Raw genomic sequence first — 6,211 nt, 5'->3', positions numbered from 1 at the left:
CAGCAACCATCCGCCTGCAACCAGAGCCCGCCTGGACCAGGGGCCGGCAGTTTGTCGACAAAGAAGCGCGGAAGCTGGAGCCAGTTGCCGGCCGGGTTCTCCGACCAGACGACGAACTCCGGCGACACCTCCGCTGAATGGAAGCGCGGGCGGGGAGGCCGCGCCACCATTGCGCGCCTCCCCTCGTCAGCTGGACCGCCATGGTTGGGACGATCCCCTCCGCGTGCCGCGGCGCCGCCTCGACGGTGGGCCACGGCGGGGGTCACGGCGTGCTTGCACGGACGGCCGCGACCGCACTTGGGCACCGGGGAACCGGGGACCTCGCGAGGGGCCTTCCCCTTCTCGGCGGCAGAGAACTTCCTTCGTGGCGCCATCGGAGGCACTGCGAGCGATGGAGCGAGGAGGAAGGAGCAAGCAAGCAAGGAAGAGATGGGCAATGGGGGCTCCACCCCTCTCCCCATTTATAGCAAGAGAAGGCCAACCGGCGTCTCCCACGATCACAGGTAATGATGGTTTTCCTTGCATGTCGCACGGACTTGTCAAGTCATGCAGTTGCCGAGGCAACATGGGGAAGCGGAGACGCCCACGTCCAGTCAACTGCCACGCGTCAACCGAGGCCGCAGGCTTTTGGGGCCCGCACTGCTCCGAACTTGACCCTTGGCTTCGCCGCGAAGCCAAGCCCGAGCGCACCTTGTGCCCGGGGGCTACTGTCGGCGTTCTGGGAACGGGGGTCCCCAGACTTGCCTGGCTGCGGCGTACAGCATGGCTAAGCTAGCAGGCCGTACAACCCATCTTCATCAACAAGGCATCCAAGACCCTCGCGAGGGTCCAAGCCTCGCGAGGTGGATGACGCAAGACCTCCTCTGGAGTAGCCTAGCCAGGCAGGCTCGTGAGGAGCGGAGATATCAAGGCGGGGCAAAACCTCACGAGGCTCTCGTGACGTGAGCCATGACGCACGACATTGATGACCCACAAGTGTAGGGGATCTATCGTAGTCCTTTCGATAAGTAAGAGTGTCAAACCCAACGAGGAGCAGAACGAGATGATAAGCGGTTTTCAGCAAGGTATTCTCTGCAAGTACTGAAATAACTGGTAACAGATAGTTTTGTGATAGGATAATTTGTAACGAGCAACAAGTAACAGAAGTAAATAAAGTGCAGCAAGGTGGCCCAATCCTTTTTGTAGCAAAGGACAAGCCTGGACAAACTCTTATATAAAGAAAAGCGCTCCCGAGGACACATGGGAATTATCGTCAAGCTAGTTTTCATCACGTTCATATGATCCGCATTCGGTACTTTGATAATTTGATATGTGGGTGGACCGGTGCTTGGGTGCTATTCTTACTTGAACAAGCATCCCACTTATGATTAACCTCTATTGCAAGCGTCTGCAACTACAACAAAAGTATTAAGGTAAACCTAACCATAGCATGAAACATATGGATCCAAATCAGCCCCTTACGAAGCAACGCATAAATAGGGTTTAAGCTTCTATCACTCTAGCAACCCATCATCTACTTATTACTTCCCAATGCCTTCCTCTAGGCCCAAATAATGGTGAAGTGTTATGTAGTCGACATTCACATAACACCACTAGAGGATAGACAACATACATCTCATCAAAATATCGAACGAATACCAAATTCACATGACTACTAATAGCAAGACTCCTCCCATGTCCTCAGGAACAAACGTAACTACTCACAAAGCATATTCATGTTCATAATCAGAGGGGTATTAATATGCATATAGGATCTGAACATATGATCTTCCACCAAATAAACCAACTAGCATCAACTACAAGGAGTAATCAACACTACTAGCAACCTACTAGTACCAATCCCGGACTTGGAGACAAGAATTGGATACAAGAGATGAACTACGGTTTTGAGAGGAGATGGTGCTGGTGAAGATGTTGATGGAGATTGCCCTCTCCCGATGAGAGGAGCGTTGGTGATGACGATGGCGATGATTTCCCCCTCCCGGAGGGAAGTGTCTCTGGCAGAACAGCTCTGGCGGAGCCCTAGATTGGTTCCGCTAAGGTCCCGCCTCGTGGCGGCGGAGCCTCGTCCCGAAAGGTTGCTTATGTTTTTTTACTCCATGAAAGACTTCATATAGCAGAAGATGGCCACCGGAGAGCCAACATGGGGCCCACGAGGCGGGGGGGCGCCCTGGGGGGTAGGGCGCGCCCCCCACCCTCGTGGGCAGGTGGTGGCCCCCCTGACGTATTTCTTCCGTTCAGTATTTTTTATTATTTCCAAAAATGACTTTCGTGGAGTTTCAGGACTTTTGGAGTTGTGTAGAATAGGTCTCTAATATTTGCTCCTTTTCCAGCCCAGAATTCCAGCTGCCCTCGGTACACCTGGCATGTCTGAAGGCTTCCATGCAAAGATGTCCCGGTTCTCACGGATGAACTCGATGAGCGCGCTTTCCTATTTCAGATCCAGATTAGCACTAATGCTGAACTGCTTAGACGAGTCACCGGGGACGAAGTCAACCAATTTAGTATCATCTGCCGAGTTAAATTTTAACGAAGGATCATGCTCTTTGGTTGGCTTTTTCAAAGACGTCATGTCTGCCGGGTGAACATTATCCTTGTAAAATTTCAGCTCCTCCGTTGCACAAACTGATTCAGCATAAGCCGCGTCACCTTCCTCACACTCCAAGGCGACCTTGCGACTCCCATGCACTATGATGGTGCCCTTATAACCCGGCATCTTAAGCTGCAAGTAAACATAACAAGGCCTTGCCATGAAATTAGCATAAGCTGGCTGCCCAAACAGAGCATGATAAGGGCTCTTAATCTTGACCACTTCGAAGGTTAAAGTCTCAGACCTGGAATCATGCTCATCTCCAAAGGAAACTTCCAAAGATATCTTACCCACTGGGTAGGCTGACTTACCCGGCACCACACCATGGAAGACAGTGTTTGACGGCTTAAGATTCTTATCTGTCAGTCCCATGCGACGGAAGGTCTCATAATAAAGGATGTTAATGCTGCTACCTCCATCCATGAGCACCTTAGTAAACTTATAGCCTCCAACCTGAGGTGCCACCACCAGAGCCAGGTGACCCGGATTATCAACCCGGGGCGGGTGATCCTCACGACTCCACACGATAGGCTGCTATGACCACCGTAAATAACGCGGCACCGCCGGCTCAACAGCATTAACTGCCCTCTTATGAAGCTTCTGATCCCGCTTACATAAGCTAGTGGTGAAGACATGATACTGTCCACTATTCAACTGCTTCGGGTTGCTCTGATAACCAGATTGCTGCTGGTGCTAATTTCCCTGATTATTCTGCTGGCTGTAGCCGCCCTGGTTACCGTGGCCTTGAAACCCGGCATTTGAACCGTCGCCTCCTTCACCTGGACCATGAGAGCCGGATCCTGAACCGCCGTTCGGGCCGTGGTTGGCGTTGGATGGACTCCCTAAAGCTTCTCATTATGTTGCAATCTCTCCATGTACGGGTGCTGGTGAAGATGTTGATGGAGATTGCCCTCTCCCGATGAGAGGAGCGTTGGTGATGACGATGGCGATGATTTCCCCCTCCCGGAGGGAAGTGTCTCCGGCAGAACAGCTCTGCCGGAGCCCTAGATTGGTTCCGCCAAGGTTCCGCCTCGTGGCGGCGGAGTCTCGTCCCGAAAGGTTGCTTATAATTTTTTCCTCCACGAAAGACTTCATATAGCAGAAGATGGCCACCGGAGAGCCAACAGGGGGCCCACGAGGCAGGGGGGCGCACCCTGGGGGGTAGGGCGCGCCCCGCACCCTCGTGGGCAGGTGGTGGCCCCCCTGACGTATTTCTTCCGTTCAGTATTTTTTATTATTCCAAAAATGACTTTCGTGGAGTTTCAGTACTTTTGGAGTTGTGCAGAATAGGTCTCTAATATTTGCTCCTTTTCCAGCCCAGAATTCCAGCTGCCGGCATTCTCGTTCCTTATGTAAACCTTCTAAAATATGAGATAATAGGCATAAGTATTGTGACATAACGTGTAATAATAGCCCATATTGCAATTAATATCGATATAAAAGCATGATGCAAAATGGACGTATCAACTCCCCCAAGCTTAGACCTCGCTTGTCCTCAAGCGAAAGCCGATAACAATAAATATGTCCACATGTTTAGAAGTAGAGGTGTCGATAAAATAAAATATAGACATGAGGGCATCATGATTATTCTCATAACAGCAACATATATGGATATTGTCATATGATTTCTTATGCTCAAGTAATAATCTATTCACAATGCCAAGTATGAATCAGAAACTTTATTGAGAACTAACAAACTATAATCTCAGTCATTGAAGCAATTGCAATTTATCATAACATCAGAAAGAGTCTATGTCAGAGTTTTCTAGCAAGTCCACATACTCAACTATCATTTAGTCTTTCATAATTGCTAACACTCACACAATACTTGTGGTTACGGAGTTTCAATCGGACACAGAGAAAGATAGGGGCTTATAGTTTCGCCTCCCAACCTTTTACCTCAAGGGTAATGTCAACAATAATAACTCATGCTAACTTACATCCAATTAGATATATCTATCAGGATCTTTCCAACACCCTGTGCTTGCCAAAGAATAAAGTGTAAAAAGGAAAGGTGAAGATCACCATGACTCTTGCATAAGGAAGAAGATAGTAATAAAAGATAGGCCCTTCGCAGAGGGAAGCAGAGGTTGCCATGCGCTTTCAGGGTTGGATGCACAAAATCTTAATGCGAAAGAACGTCACTTTATATTGCCACTTGTGATATGAACCTTTATTATGCAGTCCGTCGCTTTTATTTCTTCCACATCACAAGATCGTATAAAGCTTATTTCCTCCACACCAATCAATCATACATATTTAGAGAGCAATTTTTATTGCTTACACCGATGACAACTTACTTGAAGGATCTTACTCAATCCATAGGTAGATATGGTGGACTCTCATGGCAAAACTGGTTTAAGGGTTTTTGGAAGCACAAGTAGTATCTCTACTTGGTGCAAAGAATTTGGCTAGCATGAGGGGGAAAGGCAAGCTCAACATGTTGGATGATCCATGACAATATACTTTATCTCAGATATAAGAAAACATAACCCATTACGTTGTCTTCCTTGTCCAACATCAACTCTTTAGCATGTCATATTTTAATGAGTGCTTCCAATCATAAAAGATGTCCAAGATAGTATATTTATATGTGAAACCTCTCTTTCTTTATTACTTCCTATTAATTGCAACGATGACCAAAGCTATGTTTGCCAACTCCCAACAATTTTTAATCATCATACTCTTTCTATGTGAGGTCATTACTATCCATAAAATCAATATGATCTCTATGTCTCTTTTTATTCTTTTTCTCTCTTTTTTTATTCAATCAAGATCATAGAAAGATAATCAAGCCCTTGACTCAACACTAATCTTTATTATATAGCTCACGGACTCGATTACATAGAGAGATCATAAAGCAAAACTCAAAACTAGACCATGCCATAAACTTTATTCTACTAGATCAAGATACTACTAATAGGATCGAACTAAGAAAGCGGTAAAGATAGGAGTGTGATGGGTACGATACCGGGGCACCTCCCCCAAGCTTGGCAGTTGCCAAGGGGAGTGCCCATACCCCTGTGATTATGTCTCCTTCTTTGGAGGTGATGGTGCGATATTCTTGGCGATGATGCCCCTCAAGATACGATTCTCCTCCTCAAGCTTATTGACTTGCTGCTTGAGGTCCATTACTTCCTTACGAAGCTTTCCTGTAACGGCTAAAGCTCCTTGCACCCAAGGGTGTTGCATAGCTGCGGGAGAACAAGTGACACTCTTCTTCATATTTTCATAAGAAAGAAATCTAACATTGGAAGGGATAACCGAGTTTGGAATGGCTGAGCTCTGTAGTTCTCCCATCGTGAACCCAGCTCGGAAGCGAGAAGTGACTTCTCGATCCTCCATGGCATCTATCCTCATTAAATCAGCCTCCATCCCTTCCTCCGTTGTTGGCCCAAAGTGGTCAGCATCGCTATTTGTCCTTGGTTCCGATGCCGAATGAGACACCCGGCTCTCCCCAACTGACTCTTGAGAAGACATCTTGCTCTAATCTGCAGCAGCAACAGCTCGAAACAAGAACAGAGAATATTTGCGTGATACAGGAGTCAAAACGTTCGGGAGGTTATATAATGAATTTTTACCGACCAAAATACGTATCGTGCAACAAAACGGAGTCCGGAG

This window comes from Triticum aestivum, chromosome 2D (assembly GCF_018294505.1).
Source record: "Triticum aestivum cultivar Chinese Spring chromosome 2D, IWGSC CS RefSeq v2.1, whole genome shotgun sequence".
Taxonomy (NCBI): domain Eukaryota; kingdom Viridiplantae; phylum Streptophyta; class Magnoliopsida; order Poales; family Poaceae; genus Triticum; species Triticum aestivum.
This window is presented reverse-complemented; position numbering follows the sequence as displayed.